This window comes from Typopeltis vanoorti, chromosome 20 (assembly GCF_054136105.1).
Source record: "Typopeltis vanoorti isolate ZY-2024b chromosome 20, IOZ_Tvanoo_1.0, whole genome shotgun sequence".
NCBI classification, from domain to species: domain Eukaryota; kingdom Metazoa; phylum Arthropoda; class Arachnida; order Uropygi; family Thelyphonidae; genus Typopeltis; species Typopeltis vanoorti.
The window spans coordinates 81818596-81841894 of NC_143568.1; the positions used below are offsets into that span (position 1 = coordinate 81818596).

At 35.6% G+C, this 23299-nt stretch overlaps 2 protein-coding genes across 7 annotated transcripts in view; one reads left to right on the forward strand and one right to left on the reverse strand.

The window, feature by feature from the left end:
• LOC150095598 (small glutamine-rich tetratricopeptide repeat-containing protein alpha-like) overlaps nucleotides 1-23299 on the forward strand; it is a 279209-nt gene that overhangs the window by 247910 nt on the left and 8000 nt on the right. The gene's annotated exons all lie outside the window — the stretch shown is intronic.
• LOC150095599 (trafficking protein particle complex subunit 13) overlaps nucleotides 1-23299 on the reverse strand; it is a 200329-nt gene that overhangs the window by 11494 nt on the left and 165536 nt on the right. For 2 of the 3 annotated variants that reach the window (XR_016550085.1, XR_016550084.1), the window contains exon 12: nucleotides 9792-9912. The gene's annotated coding sequence lies outside the window, so the exon portion shown is untranslated. Of the gene's footprint in view, nucleotides 1-4010; nucleotides 4026-9791; nucleotides 9913-23299 lie in introns of those variants that run through there. The other variant, XR_016550086.1, reaches the window with a different exon arrangement.

The window sequence follows — 23299 nt, forward strand, 5'->3', positions numbered from 1 at the left end:
CTCTTAGTGAGTCGTTGGACTCTCTGGATTAGATTACAACCTTTGCTGATGAAAGGTTGTAAGATCTCTAGCAAATTGGTGCTGTGTGTGTGTGGGCAAGAGGGTAAGAAGAAAAGAAGAATCTGTTCGCTTTTTATTTTATTTTATTTTTTTTAACAGCTGAAGGTTGTATTCTTTAGGAAATGCAGAGTGGAGGAGGCTGCTCCACAGAACCACAGAAGTAGATGGAATATGTACAGAGTTAGTAGCTGTAAAGGTGTGAAGTAATGCTTTGAGAGAAAAGTACACCAAATTTTTGGCAGCTGCAGAAGCTATGTGTGAAATGTGTTTGTGCCAGGAGAGGTTGGAGGGTTAGGTTAGTCCAAGGAAAGAAATCTAATCGTTGTTGGATATCAGGTTATTATTGAAAGTTAGGGAAAGTGAGCCCTTTCTTGTGAGAGATCAGACAGGACTGAATTGGCATTAAAGTCTACAAGGTGGTCCTTCTCCCCTTGAGATATACCTAAGAGATTGGAGTTTTGGACATTGGTTGATCTTGAAGGTTCTAACAATTAGATGGATAGAACACTACAAGGTTTGTCAATTGAAAGGAAAAATGCATTGTACTCTCATTTGCAAAGCTATGGATAGGATTTGAAATCTGTGAAAGCAAGTCATTTATATACAGGAGGAAGAGAGTGGATGAGAACACAGAACCGTGAGGTACTCCAGCATTAGTGGAGAAATCTGAGGAGAGGTTATTGGGTCATGGGACTGGGGACTGTTATGTGAATGTTGTTTCGTAGCAAAGGAGACTTTTGTGAGGTTGTAGTCAGCGTTACCAAGAGGAAAACTAGCATCAAGTGTGTTGACATATTAGAGGGGAGGGGGGATTGTCTGGTATTCTAGTAGAAAGATTGATGATCTGTGATAGGTCATTGCTAATGACAAATGCCTCAGCATCCCTACCTACTTGAGTGATAAACAGGAGAAGGAAATCCAATTTGAGTTGTGGACATTAAAGTCCCTAAGAAGGATGACCTCACTATTAGGGTATTTTGACTGCAGAAAATCAAGCGTTAAAAAAGAGAGCTGACATGGTCACAGTGGGTATCAGAGTTTGGGGAGTGAATGAAAGTGACAGTTTGGTTTGACATGAATATGATTTGTCAAGTATAATTTACTTGGTATTTCAGCAGTAAAACTTTCTACAAGTAATCTCACAGTCAGCTGAACTTTGCTAGTTGTTTTACCTATATGATATTGAAACTTAAAATTCTTATTAACCAAAATACCCAGATCTCTGCATTTATCAGAGCAGGTTTTTTTTTTTTCTAAAAGGTTGAATGAACAGGTTTTTTTTCTAAAACCTGTTCATTCAACTTATATCCAATGGAATTTGCTCTGCTTGCATTTATTCACATTAAATGTGGGATGCCTCCAACTTTTGTTCCAGCCAGGTTTCCCTCACACTAAACTCTGCTTTGCCATACCTTTCTGTCTAACTCTTGGCTACAATGTCAAAAAAGTAAAAAATAAATAAATAAATAAAAATTTTCCCTCACATTCTTCTCAGCATACATATTATAGTAATGCTATTATCTATATCTTGTGTACTTCTGAAAAAATAGTCAGAACTTTGCATTGCTTTAAAACCTTATATGAAGCTGGTTGCCTTTATCTCCTCTCCTAAGGAGAATCTTGGAATGATCAGTTCCCTCTCTGTTCCAAGTGCATACAAGGTTCCTTGTTCATGGAATTTGTCCTGTTATGGAAAAACTGGAAGATTTATCTTGAAATACATATGCTGTCACAGCTATGACTGTTGACTGTAGCTGACCATGCCTTGGATACCTTATACAGAATCAAATGGGGGGGGGGGGAGACAGAGAGAACTACTATGCTTCATCACACCAAAAAATATAAACTTGAATTTTTTTGCAGTCTGGCATATTAAAAAAATAAATAAAACACTGCTGTTGACCTGACATTTCAAAAAGGTATTTCTTTATGCATTATTAAAATTCTAGAAACAACTACAGTGTTATAGTAAAACTTCAGTTTAATATATAAACCAAAATAAGCACTCTACGTTTCGACTTCACATTAAGATCATCATCTGGAGTATATACATATACAAAGAAACAAGCTACGTTACAATCTACATGGTATGCTGAAGTTACATTAATTTGGTCAACTGTTAAAACTATGGGCCTGACCTCTGGTGAAAAAAAAAAAAAAAACTTACTACATCAAAGCTTAAGCCCTGTTATTATTATCTATTTATCATTAAGAGATATATTAAGCTAGAGAGCAAGATGCACTCACATAATTACTCATATAAGTACACATATAAATTAGAACAAAACAGTATGGATGGTAGCCAATAAGAGCTGAAATTATTGCTTAGATTCCTAAAGTAATGGTTTACTGGAAAACTTGAAGAACTTGAGTGGGCTGAATGTGTGCCTTCCAAATTCTTGGGATTTTTATGCCACAACTATTATTAAGATTAAGATGGTTGATCAAAATTTCACAGGCTTCTTTAAATTTCCATTCATACCAAGTTTTTATATGATGTAAAGAACATTTACTTTTCCAATCAATTTGGTGTAGGGGGGTTAAAGAGCATAATGTGAGAGGCCTGCTTCACCAAAATCGTTAATTTAATGTATCGTTTGTGTTCTTTTTTATGGATAGGAATTGTACATCCAGTTTCACCAATATAAGGTAAGTTACAGGTGTAATGGATATGGTATACTCCAGGGTGGGCCAATGGGTGGTGAGGATCCTTAGAGGAGTTGAATATGGTTTTTTTTTATTTTAAATTTTACAGGTGGTTTAAAAGTAGCATTAAGATTATAATGGTGTAGAACTCTATTAATTTTATCTGATAACCCTTTAATGTACAGGATAGCTATGCATTTTTTGCTATAGCCATTATTTATAAATATATTGCTAATAATTTGTAATTCTTGTTTAAGAGATTGTTCATTGGAGCAAATTGTTATAGCTTTGTTTCTGAAGGTGTTAATGACTCCACGTTTTTGTGATGTATATATTGGCTGCTATGTGTAAGCCTGTGGTAGACAGTGAAGGATAGACTGCCTAAAAGAAAACGTCTGACCAGCGTATTCAGGAAAGGAAGTGAGTTCTGATTTTCTGTTTCAGTAATAAAATGTATGCACTCATGTTGTTTGTTCAGGTGGATGAGGAAGGAGTTTAAAGTTTGGTGGCTGTGTGGCCATATAATAAAAACATCGTCAACGTATCTAAGCCAGATTGCAGATTTTAAAGTAAAGGGATCTAGAGCACGTTGTTGAAAAGCTTCCATATAAAAGTTAGCAATTGTGGGAGGGGTAGTGGTGAGCCCATGGCATACCTTCTTTTTGTAGGCAAAAATTATTTTGCCACACAAAGTAACCGGAACATAGTATGTGGGCAAATTTCTGCTGGATATTACGGCAATGAGAGCCGCAATATTGGACGGAAATTTGTTCTAAGAAAAGAATTGTGTCACTGATTTGTTTTGCCAGAGGTCAGGCAAGTTGTGTTAACAGTTGACCAAATTAATGTAACTTTGGCGTGCCATGTAGATTGTAATATAGCTTGTTTCTTTGTATATATGCGTATACTCCACATGATGCCCTTAATGTGAAGGTCGAAATGTTGAGTGATTATTTTAGTTTATATATTAAACTGAAGTTTTATTGTAACACAATAGTTGTTTTGATAAAGATCTAACATATTATAATTTTTGTATATATATAAAGAAGTAATTCTTCTAGCTGCAGAAAAGGGCTGTTATTATGATACTACAAAATCTGGAATGATTGTCCAAAACATCTTTCAAACAATTACAAATTTTTGAGAAATAGTAAAACCATGAGAAAATGTGACATCTATTCTTCATTTGGAAAGACTTCCTGGGATATAGGTAACATTTATGAGTGCTTTTCAGTTGAATGAATTATCTAGCTAGTCTTGCACATAAATGGTAGGGTGTTTTAACTCCTTTAAATTTTTCATCACATGAAACAGGCAAACTGGAAAGAGAATATGCATACAATTAACAGGCATGTACTATCCTCATGGCCTTGGTTACTTTGGCTAAACATCAGGATAGGTCTATGCAAGAAGCATGGTCTAATAACTAAGAAGCAGTAATGTGAAGGTGCAATGAGTAAAAGAAGCTTTTTCACAAAGTTTGTTCCTCCCCTGCTGCCATTTGGAAATGTGACAGTAAATGTATGTACGAAATGTACATAGAAATGTACGTATTTGAGTTTTAGCTGTTGTCTTCTCTATGTGTCACTTATAATTGAAGGACCTATCTAGTGTAACACCTAGGTAAGTTGGATTTGGATAATTGGCCAATTTCACACCATTCTATATTCAGCTCTCTCCTTAATTCCCTATTATTGAGATGGAAAAGACACATTTGGGTTTTACTGTGATTTGGTTTCAGTTGGTTTTCCTTATAGTAAACTGTAAGGGTTTCTAGTTCTTGTGTGAGCTGTTTCTCAGTGTTATCAAAGGATTCTGTTTGATAAGCTATTGTCTGGTCATCTGCATATAAGAAGGTTCTTGACCGTGGGTTTATAGGTTGGTTGTTAGTGTGTGTGTGTGTGTGTGTGTGTGTGTGTTGAAGAGGAGGGGAGACAGACACTTCCTTGAGGTAGATCATTTTTCTGGGTATGCTATCTTCTCTTTTTTCCTTGAAAATCAACAAAGAATCTCCTGCTGAACAGCAGCGACCTAAATATCTCCACTAACCGATAGCTGTTTGTCATGCTGTAAATTTTGACTAGAAGCTTTCTAAAATTTAGTGTGTCATGTGCTGCTATCAAATCTATAAATACAGCTCCTGTTTTTAACTCCTTTTCAAAGCCGTCCTCAATAAACTGTGTTAAGTTTAATACCTATCCAGTGCATGATCTTCCTGGGCTAAATCCTGTCTGTTCTTGGATCAGCACTTTCTCTATTTCTTGACTTAGTCTGTTCAAGATTAACCTCTCACACATTTTAAGCATTGTGCATAGGAGAGCTATAGGCCTGTAGCTTTGGATCCTCAGCAGGTTTCCTGGTTTCAGGATAGGTATTACTTTCATTTGCCTCCACATGCTGGGTATTTTAGCAAATTTCCAACAAAAGTTGAAAAATTCAAACAACCACTCTGTTGCCTTTTCTCCCAGATTCTTTAGTATCTCATTTCTGATATCTATACCAGCAACTTTTCTTGGTTTTAAGGCTTTTAGGGCATTTTCTAGCTCCTCTTTAGTAAATGGCGCTTCAAAAAGATTATTTTCTGAATTCCTCATTTTTTTAATGTAATCTTTAGGTATATTTCCTTCAGTACTTGGTTTACCATTTGGTTTGCATTTATATTAACTTTGGTTGCTGCTGCTGCTGTTGTGGGGTCACCAGATAATTTTTCAAGTAAGAGCCAGGATTTCCTGCTACTATATGAAATATAGTATAGTTCACCCATTGTTTGTAGGTCTCTCCTTGTCATTTTGCCAAGAATAGTCGATTCATGCTGAAGGGGAGAAAGAAATGAAGGATGTATGAATTGGTCTCCAACATGCGAAATCACGTGCTTTCTTGTCTGTCGCTGTACTAGTACTAGCTTGATTTTTGTTGTCGCTCTTTTGCTTTTTTTTTTTATTATTAATTTGTATGATGGATCCAGTACAGTCAACAAGTTCTGTTGTTAAACATTTCAGTAGCTCTTGCAAAAGAATATTGAATAATGTGCTGACATTCTGTGAAAAAGAATCGTTAGAAAGCCGTCTCCTTGTTCCCCTTTCTCAAGTCATGAAACGTGCAAGTGCAGTTGCGGGCGTATCGGGGTCGACTGTTAAAAGAATTCGTAGGATGTCAAAAGGTGAAGGTAAGCCAAATTTAAATCTCCTTAAAAAAAGCGCCAGAGAAAGAAAACCATCGAAACCGTAGCTTTGAATGATTTTGATGTAGAAGTTATAAGAAGAGCTATTCACGAATTTTACATAGTCGAGAAAAGAGTGCCAACTGTTCCAAAATTGATTCCTGTGCTTAAAGAAAAAATTAATTTTCCTTGGAAAAGAGAAACTTTAAGGCAAATACTTCATGAAATCGGATTTTGTTTTAAAAAGTCCCAGAATAAAAGGAAACTTATCATGAAGCGAGGTGACATGATTTTATCTAGAACACAGTATTTGAGAGCAATAAGATTTTCAGGGAGGAGAAAATACTGATTGTGTATCTAGATGAAACTTGGATAGTAATTTAACTTATGGAAAATGTTGGCAGGCTAAAGAAGAATGTGGAGTGCTACAAACCGGAAATGCCTCGTGGCGCATAATAATTTTGTGTGTGGGTGGAGAAATGGGTTTTTTACCGAATTCAAGCTTACTATACAAAGCCAATTCAACTACTGGAGATTATCATGAGCAAATGAATTCTACGATCTTCGAAAAGTGGGCAGAAGAAAAACTGATTCCAAACCTTCCTAAAAATGCTGCTGTTATAATTGATAATGCTTCATATCACTCTATTCGATTAAACAAAGTTCCAAATTGGTCTAATAAGAAGCAAGTTCTTATCGATTGGCTCTCTGCAAATAACATTTCTCATTCCCTAGATATGCGAAAAATTGAATTGCTTAATTTGATCAAAAGAAACTTGCCCACAACTAAACTATTTAAATTCGACACGATGCTCAAAGAGCATGGATTTCTAGCTTGGAGACTACCACCATATCATTGCGATATTAATGCTATTGAGTATGTTTGGGCAGAAGTGAAAATTTTCATTCGCCATCGCAACGTAACTGGGGATATTGACATGTTGAAACTTTTTAAGCTTTCAGAACGGTATTTTTGAAAGTATTACAGTTCAAAACTGGGGAAAATATTGCTCTCATGTCACCTCATTGGAAAATCTGTATTGGGACAGAGACGGAATTATCAAAAATTATGCTAACCTTTGGTGATCAGTTTAAGTGAAAGTGATGGTGATTCAGATGATCCTGAAGATTAAAAGGATTTGATAATGGTATTTTCTTTGCATGGGTTTGTTAAAAGAGTCACAACAAGTCATAAATAATTAATCGGTTTAGGACATTAAAGTGTCTGTTCTCTCAACTGTAAGTTTAGAATATCCAAGTTCATTTGAAAAAATTTCTGTTTTTCTGTATAATTATTTTTATTTTATAGAAAACTTTCTTAAAAATAAACTTAGTTAAATTTTTTTATGCTATACCTTTTTTAATCTTGTTAATACTCTACATACATTTTTCCAACTGTTATACAAGCAAAATAGTTGCACTTTAAAAACAGCAATGCTCGTAAAAGAAAAGCTAAATTTTCCAACCTGTAATAATAAACAAACTCATCCCAGAAGACAGATTGATTACCCTATTATCGGAATGGATTCTCCTTTTTCTGACATGCGCAGAAGTGGCGAGGGATCTCTAATTGGTGGGTGAACTATAGCAAGAAATTCCATTATATTTCATATTCTCTACCCCATTGTCAACTTCTTTTTTCAGACGGTGCTGCTATAAGTTCCTCTCCTGTGTCAATTGTTTCTGATGAAAAGGTATCTTTATCATATAGGTCAAAGTATCTTTCATATATTTCCACTGAAATATATGAAAGATACTTTGTTCTGTTCTGTAAAACCTGGAATATAACATATTCTACAACCTCTTGGGATGTGTCTGGTAGCAGATCATCTAATAGCTTTGATGAACTTTCCATAATTTTCTGGTCTGGGTGAAATGTTGGACAAGGTTATGTCTGATTCTCTTGAGAACTGTTCCCAGTTAGTTTTTTTTTTTTTTTAATTTAAAGCATCTTCTGAGTGTGATGTCTTTAAATTGGACTGGTGGGAAAACTTGCAGCATTGTTGGTCTGTGTTATGAACTTGGGATTAATGCAAGTACCTATTTAATGCACAGATCAGCTATTACTAACAAATCCATGCTCTGGGTTATATCCTCTTTTCCATCTTCCACTTTTAAATGTTGATGGCTGTTTAGGATCGTGTATAAGACTCATTTGATTACTTTCAGCCCACTGTTTAACTAACTCTCCGTCCTGATTTATTTCACTATAACCCCACTTTGTGCTATGACTATTTAAGTCACATATAACAGATTTCCTCTGTGTCAAATACTGGCTATGATTATTAAAGTTGCCTAGCAGATTTCCTTTGCGTCAAATTCTGGGACATTTCAAAAGCAAAGATTATACTAGGTGGTTTATATACTGAGAAAAAACTGTTGTTATCCAGATCGATTCCAAGGGTTTCTATGTTATTTTGGTTTGTGGTTAGGCATCTTGTAACTTGGCTCCTGCTAAGTGAAAAATATTTCCATATTTTTCATGTGGTATTTCTTTTATGAGTTTCACTCCAGCAATTTTAGGTCTGGCTTGTTGAGGTCCTTTGTGTGTCTCTTGTAGACATAAAATATCACACTTTTGCAATAAGATCTTCTTTTACAGAGGAGAGGCCCTCTGTATTGTGTGAGATGATTATCAGGGTCAGTTTCCATAAGGGCTGTTGAGTTTAGTCATTGTCTCTGATAAAGAGGATGCTAGTAGCACTAATAAACTGTAGAAAACTATAGAAGACTACTATACTATACTATACTATACTGTAGATCGCTGGCAGCAGAATTCGTGACGTAATCAAGCTGACAGGGGTCGCGATGTGAATGCTTCTGCTATGACCCTCATAGTACTTTTCCTTTGACCTCTGCCCACAGGAATAGCATAAATTTGCTATACAGTTTGTGTGTAGGGAGTGATATAAAATAAAAAGAAATGATAGCATTGTAAACACTGATTTCCCCAAGGAAGCTGACTGTTTTAGTTTTGGTATTTCAACAGCAGAAAATCAAACTTCAGAGATAAATAATGAAAGAGACCAGAGTGGTTATCAGAATTTGGAGAGCAATAAAGGCAGCATTATTTTCCCACCATCATGTGACAGCAAAGGATTCTAAGACAGTATAGAGATAATGGGGTATTTGAAATAGGAAGTGGTCATCATTGAGTTTTAAGCAGGATAAAAATAAGTATCATATTGAGAAAAAAAAAATATGTTTGAATATTTAAAAAAATTAAATGTAGTCAAAATATAGACCAAATATTATTTGGATAAAAAAATGAAAATACTGGACAAGTGATATATTTGTCTGCAAGGATGATAGAAAAATCAGAACTTCTTGATCAATTTAGAATCAAGAAATTAGAAGCAGTTCTTGAAAAGAAGGTCTTGTTAAGTAAGTTAGTATCTGTCCTGAAAGAATACCGAGGACAAAGTAAGAAAGCTAAGCTATGCATCAAAATGACTAGATCATGGTTATGGAAAGATTGTCAGTATTATATAAGATTGTTATATGAGATGGGCACTGACAGAACAATGGCAGGAGACATGCAGTGAGTACATATTAACCTTGAATTTTATGATGGATGCACTGTGTGATTTGGAGGTTAGAAGGGGTTAAACTAGTTAATTGATGAAAAGCTTGAATTTAAATCTGTAAAAATGAAAATAAGTTGAATGTGAGGGGTATTTCTCTGAATGAGTGCTTCAGGAAAAATTCATATAAGCATACTAAAGAAGAGGCCAGTTCTCCAAATTCTTCTCTGAATTTGGAGAACTGGCTAGGTTCAGCTCAAAATAGAGAAATTATCAGTATCAGACTTTACTCTACAACAAATATTTGGGAAATCATGGGAATGTAAGAAGGAATTGCATTTTAAACTTTGCAGATCTGAAAAAGCCATAACAGCCTTTCTTAACACGAAACAAATACTTACCAACAGAAAAGTCAATACAAATACAAGATTACAGCTATTTATTTTCCATGTATATTCTTCATTAATAGACACCTCAGAAACATGGGCTCTTGGAAAAGGACTGATGGCTCTAGAGATATTACTAAGAAGAAGAATGATGTGGATTAGTTTGATAGAATTACTAACAAACAAGTATTTCATAGAGCAAACTGAGAAAGAATGTTACTGAATGAGATCAGGAAGAGGAAAATGAATGAGTGACTAATATGATAATTACATGGAAGAAAAGGAAGAAGCTAACCAAGACATCACTATGTGAATGATATTATATAATTTTTAAATGATGGCTTCACGCATTTTAGAGAAATCTAATAAATAAAATAATTTATTACTCCTATATATTTTGCTAAGTATATCATGAGCTTCTTTCAGGGAGAAAGCAAAAGAACCGGTACTGACAGTTAAAATCTGAATACAAGAACAAGTCATATAGCATGTGTATATAATATCATGTCTCGGTTGCAGCTGTACAGTAGAAGAAAACACTATTAGAGTTTAGAGATGTGGGAATAGATGTATAATTAATTAATTTAAAAAATTATAAACAATTCACAGCAATCCCTTCCCAAAACTTAGAGATAGGCACACAGTCTGTTCAATTACGAGGGTGGTCTGAAACATTCTCGGCCTCGACAATAGATGGCAACACTATTGGCAAGATTTTTTTTTTTTTTTTCTGAGTTGGTACATCTGTCATAAGCATCCATGGGAAATTGCAAGTCATTCTATCAAGTAGTTTGTTTTATACAGCTGTCTGAAGCAAAAGTGTTGTCTGTATCCCTTGAAATGGATAAAATTGAGTATCATGCGGTTATAAAATTCTTTGTAAAAGAAGGTTCAACGGCAAAACAAATTCATTCGAAGTTCATAAAAGTTTATGAGCAATCTTCTCCTTCGTTTTCGATGATTAAGAAATGGGCTGCCGAGTTTAAAAGTGGCCGTACCAGCCTTGAAGATGATCCACGTGAAGGACGTCCAAAAAGTGTAACACCAGAAATCATTGATCGAGTGCATGATGTATTGGATGACTGGCGAGTCAAAGTGCATAAAATTGCTGAGACTATAGGCATTTCAAAAGAACGTGTAGGATATATTTTGCATGAAGAATTGTAAAAATGTAAAAAAAAGTAAAAAAGCTTTGCACAAGATGGGTGCCATGCTTGCTCACAGCAGATCAAAAACGCACTCACATGAAAATCCCACAACAGTGCTTCGAGTGTTTTAACAAGAATAAAATTGATTTTGTGCATTGATTTATTACTATGGATGAGACTTGGATTTCACCATTACACACCAGAAACCAAACAGCAATCAAAACAGTGGACAGAAACTGGTTGTTCAGTGCCAAAGAAGACAAAATCGATTCCATCAGCAGAAAAGGTCCTGGCATCAGTGTTTTAGGATGCTAAAGGCATTTTGTTTATTAATTATCTTGAAAAGGGTAAAACAATAACTGGGGAATATTATTCTGATCTTTTAACCAAACTAGACGAAAAAATTCGTGAGAAAAGATCCAGTTTGCAGAAGAAAAAAATCATCTTTCATCAGGACAATGCACCTGCCCACAAAGGTGTTTTGGCAATGGAAAAATTAAGGGATCTGCACTATGAATTGTTGGAACATCCACCCTATTCCCCAGATTTGGCTCCCTCTGACTTCTATCTCTTCCCAAAACTGAAACTCTTCCTCACCAGTCAGCATTTTTCTTGGAATCAAGAGGTGATTGTAGAGGGGTATTTTGCAGATCTTACTGAGAACCACTACAGGGATAGGATAATGGCACTGGAATAAATGTATTAGTCTTTGGTGGAGATTATGTTGAAAAATAAAAATTATTTTGAAATTTTAAATTCTTCTTTTTTCATTGTTAGGCCGAAAACTTTTCAGACCAGCCTTGTAAGTTTAGGTGGTATTGTAGGACTTCACATGATTCAAAAAATAGACAATCAAATTTCAACATACTGTAGTGTAGCATCTTGGTATGGTTCCAGTGAACTCTGTCTAATGTTGATGGCATGAAAACAAGACCTGAACCTTTTGATTTGAAAAATCTTATATAATCTTGATGGTCTTTGATTCTGATAGTAGCAGAACAGCTAGTCTGCCCAAAGTAGCAAAGATGACAAGAACAGGGTATTTGATAAACACCGGGCAAGGATAAAGGTGATACAGTATCTTTGCTAGAAGGTAAGAATGATGACAACTTCCAGCCTGGTTTGAAGGTGGTGTAAAAATCATATCTGCAAAAGGTCCTTGTTATTTGTTCAGATGTTCTTTTAAGGTAGGGTATGCTGATCCTTTTAACATCAGATTGCAATCTGGTAATTATCAAATATTTTCTGTATCAAGGTCTAGCTGTGTCCATTAAGTAATAGAGTAGGTTACTCTATTACTTAATGTATGTGAAGATATGTGGATATATCTGCCTGTAAAGGTAGCATTCTGTAAACAGAAATTTCAATATTATCAGCAGAGTTACAATGTATTAAAGCAGGAGTTCCTAACCCTATGCCCGCGGGCACCATGGCACCTGTCGACCAATTTGTTTGTGCCTGCCGCTGTTCAACCATGTGCCGTATAGTTTGAAATAATCACGCAACAATTCATGGTATATGCTATATGATGCATGCGTTAATGACACATGACGAGTATTAAACACATACAATGTAAAGTAGACGTGCATTCGAAGTTGTTCATTCCAGTTTAAGAACTGGAATATCATCATATTCTCCTAATTATGAAGCACTGGCCAATGAAATGTAATGCCAAAGATCACACTAACTTACATATATATATATATATATATATATATATATATTTAAATTTTTATATAATGTAAACTTTTAAGTAATAAAACATTTGATTATAATGTAAACTTTGTATGTATTCATTCAACAAAAGAATTCAAAAAATTTGCTTGAAAAAATAGATGGTGCCCGTCGCCCTACCGGTATTTTAGAATGTGCTCTAGGAAACAAAAAAGTTGGGAATCCCTGTATTAAAGTATCCAAAAAATATATTTTTCTAAATTTTTCTCTGTATTTCAATGATCATTGAAATAATTCTTGCTGGAGAAAGCCTAAACCTTTGTGCTATGCAAAAATTCCCATCAACTATTCCTTGATTTTCTAGCAAGTGGCTTTTAAGCAAAATATGCAGTTTCTTAGCCTTAGGAGATCCTATGCAGTCAACTATTGAAGTAATGGATAACCAGATTTGTGTACCTTAAAGTGGCAATAAATATGTGGGGGATGAATGAGATATGAAAAAAGGTATATAAGGTGTACCAAGAGAAAAACTGTTCAGATACTACAGTTATATATTGTAAATGGGACATTGTAGAGAGTAATACATAGTCTCTATTAAGTTGTATCTACACTTAGAATTGAAGGAGATACAAAAAAATTGTATAATTTAGAATCAGGTGTAAGTTAAAAATACATGCTATCTCCACTACTATTATTAATAATCTATATGAAACATATTATGAAAGAAATTGGCATTTAACCTAATATCAAAGTTGGGGATATTCAGCTCAACTCTTTACTTTATACATATTATACTCGTAAATTCAGTAATAGCTATTCAACGATATTTATTATTATTATTACACGACACCTCCAGGGAGTTCAAAGACTCATCGAGGGAGGGCACCTACTCTACGACTCTGTCTCACCACTCAATTCACCAACTACAACGAACCACATCATCTACTGCCCACTACCACCACTAGTATTTTCACAGACAATCACAAATATCCATGCCTACTGCGGGATTCAAACCCACAGCCTTTTGGCTGGAGATTGGATACACTAACCATAGGATGGCAATTTAATTAAATAAAAGCAATCAAAAGGCAAAATGGACTGAAACATGACAGTTGCAGAAATCTAGAGAGCATCATCAAATTCCTGCCATGTACCCACAAGGGGTGTACAGGATATGATAGTACTACATGAAAAAATTATATCATTACTAACTTCCTATCTACAATTTTCCTCCAAATCAGTCTGTTAATTGTCAAGACTCCAACATTATCAGATCTTATATTTCTATCGTCTAAGGCACTTCGTACCGTATCAATCCACCTATATCTTGGTCTTCCTCTGGGTCGTTTTGCTGCCAACCTGGCAAAGAACATTTGTTTTGCTAATCTTTCCTCGCCCATTCTGTTTAGGTGACCATACCACCTGAGATTAGCTCTGCTAACGCATTCCTGAATGCTGACAATGTCAAGTTCTTTCCTAATATCCTCGTTTTTAATATGATATTGCCATTGATGCCATCTGTTTACGCCTATAATCTTTCTCAGAACTCTCATATTGCGGTCTCTGGTCTTTGGTCAAGTGTTTTACTTCTCACCCAGCTCTCAGATCCATAAGCTAAAACTGGTTTGAACACTGTCTTGTATATAGCTAATTTAGTGTTCCGACTAATTTCTTTCTTATTCCATATGAATTTATTCAATTGACTTCCCACCATACCAGCTTTGCTGATTCTATTGTCTATTTCTATATTTAATTTACCATCTTCATTAAAAATCGTGCCTAAGTAGCTGAAATGTTTTACTTGTTCCACAGGTTCTCCATTCACAACACAGTTGACATTTTCAATGATTCTGCCTATTTTCATTGTCTTTGTCTTTTTATTGCTGACCTTCATACCATATCTATTACAACAGTTATTCAGTTTAGTCAGAGAATCTTGCAGACTTGTAGCGGATTTATTTAGAAGTATAACATCATCTGCATAAAGCAAAGAGCTGACATTAACATCTCCAATTTTGATATCATGTTTAATACCACTTTCCTTCATAATGTGATCCATATAGATAATGAATAACAGAGGGGATAATGTGCATCCTTCTCTGACACCAGATTTAACATTAAACCATCTTCCTGCACTTCCTTCAATTCTAACTGCTGACTTACAACTCAAATAAAGACTAAGTATTGCTTGATATAATGCCCCATTGACACCATATAACTGCAGCGTATTGAATAGCTTCTCTCTTGGCACCTTGTCATATGCCTTTTCCAAATCGACAAAACTTAAATACAGATCTTTGTTATATTCCCATGCTTTCTCGACTATTTGTCGTAAAGTGAAGATCTGATGCTGACAGCCTCTATTTGGCCTGAATCCAGCTTTTTCTTCACCAGTCTTTTCTTCCACAATTCTTCTCAACCGTTTCTCAAGTATACTTGTATAGATCTTGCCAGGAACACACAGTAGAGAAATACCTCTGTAATTCTCACATTCAGTTTTATTTCCCTTATTATATATGGGTACTATGAGAACTCTACTCCAATCATCGGGAATTCGTCCCTCTGTCCAGGCTTTCTGAACTATGCAGTGCAGCCATTGTAAGACTCTTATTCCACCATAATTCAGCATTTCTGGTTGAATATCATCTACTCCTGCTGCCTTTCCACATTTCAAGCCTTTGACCGCTTTTTCTACTTCAAGTATGGATATGTATTCCTACTTGCATGCCTGGTCAGTGTTTTTTACCACTATGCTGTCTTCATTTAGCAGTTTTTCAAAGTAATTACTCCATACTTCAAGGATATCTTTTTCTCCAGTTTTCATGTCACCTTTATCATCTCTAACTCCTTTTACAGCACTCTTTCCTCCATTCCTAAGCTTCTTCAACAACCTCCATAATATTTTGCCACCTTCTTGATATTTATTTTCTATATTCTTGCCAAAGTCCTCCCATGACTTTTGTTTAGCTAGTTTTACACAGTTTTTAGCATTCTTGCATTTGTCTCTATATTCTCTAAGAGCACAAGCTGACTTATTTGACAGGAACTTTTGATATGCTTTCTTCTTTTCCTTTACTGCCTCTTTAACTTCTTGTGTCCACAAGGGAGTTCTGATTTTTTTTCCTTGCAGACAACCTCACCACATGCCTCTCTGGCAGAATGAATCAATGTTTTCTTCAGAGTTTGCCACTGAATCTCCAAGGTTTGATTCCTGTTCTCAAACTCTTTCATTTTTTCTTCAATAATCTTTGTGTATTTTAGTCTACAGTTGACATCTGAGAGCTGCTCAACTTTTATTCGCTTTAAAACTTTTTTACATGTTATTCTTTTCAATATGAAATTCAATTTTATCCTGCTCAAGACTAAATAGTGATCACTTCCAATTTCAAATCCCCTATACACTCTGGTGTCCTGCACCAGGGAGAAAACATCACTATCAACAATAACATAGTTAATGAGACTTTTCTTATTCCTAGCCTCTTCTCTCCATGTGAATTTGTGCACATTATTATGTTGGAACATGGTGTTAGTAATAACCAGTCCATGTCCTGAGCAGAAATCCAACAGATATTTGCCATTATTATTAGCTTTGCTCTTTTCTCCAAATTTTCCCAAAATAATTTTTTTGTATGTCTCACAATCATTTCCTACTCTGCTATTTAGATCCCCAACAAGGACCAACTTTTCCTTTTTCATTGTGTCAGTTGCTTTTTCTAAAGCCTCAAAAAATTTCTCCACTTCTACCTTAGTAGAAACTTCTGTGGGACCATAGGCACAAATAAGTCTCATTGTCCAGTTCCCCATTCTCATATTTGCCCACATTATTCTACTTGAGACTGACTGCCATTCAAGAAGATTAGCCTCGTATTTTGTGTTGAATACTATGGCTACTCCTTCTTTTCCTTGATTGTCATTGCTTGAATATAATATTTTGTATTTATTGCTCAGCATGATCTCACCAGTTTTGGTCTTTTTTGTTTCAGTCACCCCTATTATGTCGATCTGGTACTTATCTAATTCCTCAGCTAGCTTCATTTCTTTGCCATTCAGGCTTCTTATGTTGATAGTACCGATCTTTAACTCTGATGATGTTGAGTTGGGGTTTGTTTTCAGATTTGTTCTAGTAGCTGACTTTCCGCTGTTCGTCCTGGTTCCCTGGTGAAAACAACGGGGGCCTTGTTTAACCGGGCGACGCCCTAGCCGGCATGAAATATTGTCATGTAGAGAGCAAGTGAAATATTTCAGCCATCATTTTTAGTGAAGATGGCAAATTAAGTATGGAAGTAGATGTTAGAATAAATAAATCTTATAAAGTGGGGAACCAGGTTAATTTGGAAGAAAATTGTTAATAGAAAGTGAATAATAATATAAACTCATTGTTCTGTTGTTATTTGGGAGTGTGGCTGAAGTACCTAAGGCTATGAAGTCTGTATATTATATCTGTTAATTGCGTGTCTTCTTCTGGCTGGTCTGCCCCATTTGTTGAATGAATAATTTGCTGGCCTGGTTGGCCAAGTGGTTAGCTTATCTGCTCTCCTCCAGCCAAAAGGCTGTGGGTCCAAATCACACCATAGGCATGGATGTTTGTGATTGTCTGTGAGAATCCTAGTGGTGGAGATGGGCAGTTGATGCAGTTCACTGTAGTTGGTGGAATGAGTGGTGGAGACAGAGAGCTGTAAAATAGGTACCCTCCCTTGATGAGTCTTTGGACTCCTTGGAGGTGTCACGTAATAATAATAAAACCTTGCCCAGTATACTTATTTATGCAGTACTATCATAGCATCCTATAAAGAAATGAAATAACATAGTAACTACAATAATAAATTTTAATGAAAAGCACAAATATTTTGTACTGAAAATAACAGTACATCATCTGTGTGTGGAAATAACAAGCAGATCCAAGAACGGGAATAAAAGGTAAATACAACAATCAGTTTGCCAATTAAAGATTGGAAATAATAGCATTCGGTTATGTTCCCCTTGACGGTATATGTTAGTAATCAGTTATTATTATTGTGGGCTACCTCATGGAGTCCTTAGACTCATCGAGGGAGGTCTTAAATATCATATCATATACCAAGAATTATCCAACATTCATGCAGTATTTATCACACCTTGCTTTGAACTCAATTCACAGTCATGGCACCCACAACAGACTCTGGCAACCTATTCCACTTATTCACCACTCTCCAAGCAAAAAAATCTAGTTCTAATATCCCTGCTCTCTACACTCTTGCTCAGTTTTCACGAATGGCTCTTAGTTTTTTTGCACCACCAGATATGTTCTGAAAAATTTCCTCTGTATTAATCTTGTAAAAAAAACTCTTCAGTAATTTCTTTGTCTCAATCATACCCTTCACAAAACCATGTTGCCACCCATATAGTATCCTATTTTTGTCTATCCATTCTTGTATCTTGCTCTTGACCAACTTCTCCAGTACCTTGACTATCACTCCTGATATACTGATTGTTTGGCAATTTGCTACATCAGTCTTGGATCCCCCTTTATGCAATGGAACTATTCCCCCCCTCCCTTTACTAACCTAAAGTCCAGACTTAGATTAAACAATGTGGTCAAAGGTACCACCAATTCCCTAGCATCTTCTCATAAAACTTGAGCCGGTATATCATCTAATCCCATAGCAATATTCACATCAAATTTCTGTAATCTGCTATACATCTTCAGTTCGTTTACCTCAATTTCCATATAAGCCTTTGCCTCTCTTGTTACTGCAGTATATACACCTGGATGATATACTCTTGCAAAAGTCTTCACTTAGCAATTCAGTTATTTCACCTGATTCAGTTACCTCCCCACCATCATCATTCATTAAAGGCATTCTTCCTTTTACTTGCAACATACCGAAAGAGCTGTTTGGGATTATCTTTGGCTTAAGTGCTGATATATATTCCTGAGTACACATTTCAGATTAGTTTTGAAAGGGTAGTAGTCATAGTGTTCTATATAATATATATACAGTCCATCAAAAAAATGTATTCATGCTTCAGCAAAAGAAAAACCTGTAATACTAAATTTATACAGACATCAAGGGATGAATACAAGTTACCTTTGACTTCTACAATTACGCGAGGTGCTCAAAGTTGGTTACCATTAGCGTCCAGACACTTATCATTATGGCGAACTACTGCTTGGGCAACGTTGGCCAAAGTGTCCAATGGGAATGCTACGCATGACATTTCAATTTCTTTCTGAAGGGCCACCAGTGTAGCTGGTTTTCTACAATACACTACACCCTTTAGTTCCCCCATAGGTAGAAGTCCTAGGGCAGTGTTTCTCAAACTTTAGATATACGCGTATCACTTTTTAAATTTTCATTATTATCAAGTACCCCCTTATCAAATAATAAATGAATAAAGTATATTTCGTTGTAAATGTCTATTTTATTTTATTTGAATTTATATGTTCATGTAAACAAAAAATTATTTATTTTTAATAGAACAAAATTTAAAATAGGTTCATTCCTCTTCATTTCCCGTCCATGAAAATCCAAATTTCAAGTAATTCATATCATGCTTATGAAGATTTTTCGTCTTCTTCCTAGTTGGTTCTCTAGAGATGTCAGACGACACACCTTTATCCTTTTCATTTGATCCAGATGCAATATCAACGTTTTCTTACAACGTTTGCTTACAGCTGCTTGTATTTGCTATAATTGCTCTTTTTTGTGGGTTTTATAAACCCAATCTTTAACCAATGATCCATACTTTAAGAATTTAAAAGCTAAAAAAATTAACATATTTATTCGAATATAACTCGTGCTTTTTTCCCAAAATTAAAGCTAAAAAATCGTCGTAAGAGATATATGCAGGAATTTTCAGAAACTAAAGTTTTCAATAAATAACTGAAAATGGTGCGACTTACCAAGAAGCTCCTATTCGCTATCTACTTTTGGCATCGAGAACAGTTTCCTTGTGTACATCATCAAAGTCGTCTACCCAAATAACTTCATCTTCTTTCCCATTATTTCAAGCAAAAATGACCAGTAATTTACAAGACTTGAGATATGTAGAGCAGCGAAGAAGTGCATATGATTGGTGCGGTATTAACAAAAGATTGCGTGGACCAAAGACAAATTAGCATTTCAACAGTTGAGTTGAAATGTTAATTCTCTTCAACCGAATTCCATAATATCTGAAACACATTCACTATATATTTCTTAGTTGTAACGCGTTCACGACTGGGTGGTGTTAAGCACAACCATATGTTGCTGGTGCAACATATGGTTTTGCTTGAGTTTATACAGCAGTTTCTGTTGGAGGGAAGATATCATTCATTAGTTAGTGCTGTTTTTATCTCAGATATCTCTAATTGCACTATTTGTTGAGAAATATAATGATTCCATGCATTTACGATGCATAGCCGAAAATTGCCACGTACCCCCTGAAGACTTTTCGCATACCCCTGAGCTATGTGTACCACACTTTGAGAAACACTGTCCTAGGGTGTTAAATCAGGAGAATGTGGGGAGAACTCAGCTGCACCTCTTTGTCCTATCCATTGTCCCTGCAAACTCTCATCAAGGTAAGCTCTCACATCTCAGTGGTAGTGATCTACCATCTTGTTGGAAGAGAGACATTGATCATTCCCATAAAGTGCATGAATGGCAGGTAAAGTGGATGTGCGTATCATGTCTAAGTACACTTGACCAGTAACAGTACCGTCAAAGAAGAACGGTCCTATTGAACCCCTAGATGACAATCCACATCAGACATTGAGCCCCAGTAAATTGAATGTCTTGTCCACATGAACGCCTGGATTTTCTTGGGTTCAGTAAGCACAATTATGCCAATTCACTGTTCCATTAAGCTTAAATTGTGCTTCATCAGACCAAACCATCTTCCTCACAAACTCCTCATGTACCATGTGTTTAAAACCACTCACAATACTGCATTCTTCAATCATGATCGTCTTCATTCATTTCATGTAATAATCTTGGGATGTAAACTTTCCATTCAGCTGCTTTAAGAATGCCATATTCTTGCACTGCTAATTCCTGTCTCACTTGCACATTGTGTGGTGAGCGTGTAAACTGTTTCAACACTGTTTCAGCCGAGGAAGTAGGACTTGTTGTTGTGCGAGGCCTCCCAGATCTTCCTTCGTGCACATCACACACGGTACCATGGGTCTCAAACTTATCACGAATACGTGCAGTCGTTAAGCATATTGGAGGTTGTGTTGCAAACTCATGCCCTTCATTGTTGTTGAACTTCAACAACATTCTCAAATTTGAAATACCACTTTAAAATGGTCTTGCATTCCTTGAACGACAATCGTGCCTCAGCCATTTTGTTTGACTGTCCTATTGGCCATGTGTTGATGCTAGTATTCATATGAGTAATGACATCTTTTGAGAGAACATCATACTACACGTTGCTACCATAATTCAATCCAACTTCGAAAAAATCCATAGATGACATCTGTTAAAGTGTGTATACATTTTTTTGACAGACTGTATAAGGGAGGGGATATAATTTAATGTGAGAATTACAGAGATATTCCCTTGCCTGAGTGATGTTGGTTAGGGATTTATGCAAGTATACTTGAGAAGAGAGTAAGAATAATTGTGAAAGAGAATCCTGGAGATGCAGAAGCTGACTATATATGCCAAAATGGGGTTTACAGGATTAGATTTCACTTTAAGACAGATAGTTGAGAAATCAGTGGAATATAACAGACTATATTTAAGTTTTGCAGATCTGTCAAATACATGACAAGTTGTCAGGAAAACATCTGGTCAAAACACTACAATTATATAGTGTAAACAGGACATTATATTGCAATATGAGGGGGTATCCAAAAATAACTGGAATTTTATTTTTTTTTAATTTATTAAAGTTTATAATACCATATTCTAGTCTCCTTCAAAGTACTCTTCATGTGAGTCAATGCATGTGTTCCAATGTTTTTTTCCACTGCTGGAAACTGTTCAACTGGAATACTGTTTATAGCCTCCAGTGACCTTTCTTTCACGTTGTCAAAATGTTGGTTCACTGTCTGTCCAGAAGGAGAACAAATTCTTTGTGTACATTTCTATTCACATCAAAAAAACAAATCAACATTGTCTTGGTCTTCTTGGGTATCAGTGAATTTGCATGTTTCCATTGGCTTGATGCTTGTTTTGAATCTGGATCATAATTGTAGTACCAAGACTCATCCCTGGTCACAACTTTTGAAAGAAGGTTCTGGTCATTAAGAACTTGCTCCCTCAAGTCGTGGCAAACATTCATCTTTCTTTCTTCTTTTTTTTTTTAATCAGTGAGCAAACAAGGCACAAATTTAGCAGACACATGTTTCGTTTGCAAACCTTCTGTTAAAATTTGCTGGCACAAACTTCATGACAAATTCATTTCTTCAGAAACTTGCTCATTGGTCTTTCAACAATCTTCATTGGTTGCCTGGCAAACCTTTTCGATGTTTTCATAACTTCTGCTTGTCAAAAGTTGGCCAGATTGTGGTTAGTCTTCAACTGACATATGCCCATTTTTGAAACAGGAAAATCACTTGTAGACCTGCATTTTGCTAAAGCATTGTCCTTAAAGGCTTGTTGAAGCATAAAAATAGTTTCAACTTCAGTTTTACTCAAATGAAAACAAAATTTAATGGACACTGTCTGTTTCTTGTGGTCAGTCATTACAAAATAACCAAACTTGCTTGTAAGCACTAACAAAGAGCCAGCCAGGACAATGAATCAGTTCACGCTTGTCGGACTGGCATGGAAAACTGCACACTCATGATGCCTAGCAGCAGCATCTGTAATTAGAGAATATGGGTGCACTAAGTTCATATTCCAATTATTTTTAGGTACGCCTCGTACATAGTCAATATTGGAGTTGTAAATCAGCAGTTATAGCCGATTTGACATAAAATATGTCATATCACTTGTAACAAAGATTCTCTCTTTCTATCTATCTCCACTGTAAATAATCATCTATAGTACCTACTGTTTATCCAACGCTTGCATGTCAGCTGACTTCTGGTAGAGCATGTAATTGTACTTCAATTACCCTTCAATCCTTCAATTATTAGAACTTGATGTTCTGATAATTGAAGGATCAGATAAATGGTAGATTACTGTAAATGGATCACATTATGAAGGAAATTGGCATTAGACCTGATATCAAAATTGGAGAATGCCACTTTCCTTAATAATTTAGTCCATATGTGATCCATACAGATGATGTTACATTCTTAAATAAATCCCATTGATGCCACCTGCTACAAGTGAGCAGGTGGCATCAATGGCAAAATCAAATTAAAAATGAAGATAATTAGGAATGTTAGCAAAACTTGATGCTGAGAAAAAAGATCAACATGAAGACTAAATCTGAAGTAGATGCAGTAAGAAGTGCCTTCTGTGAGGGTATGTATCAGGAATTTGTTAGTTATATTAATCAGGAGGATGATATGCCACTGAGTAAAAATGTCAACACAGATGATAAAAAGTTCATACTGGATATAAATGAATAGTTTTGTTACTGAAGACAGCACAGACTGATAATTACCAGTCTTCAATTATCAGATCTCCAGATGTATTATGAATTACGTTTGGCACTTTAAAAAAAAGTCTAGTAATAGATTATGACTATGAGTGCAAAATTTCCTTCTTGATATGAAGTACAAGCTTAGTACTAAAGATACAAAATTTGGATATTTTTTGTAACTCATTTGTTCATGTTTCA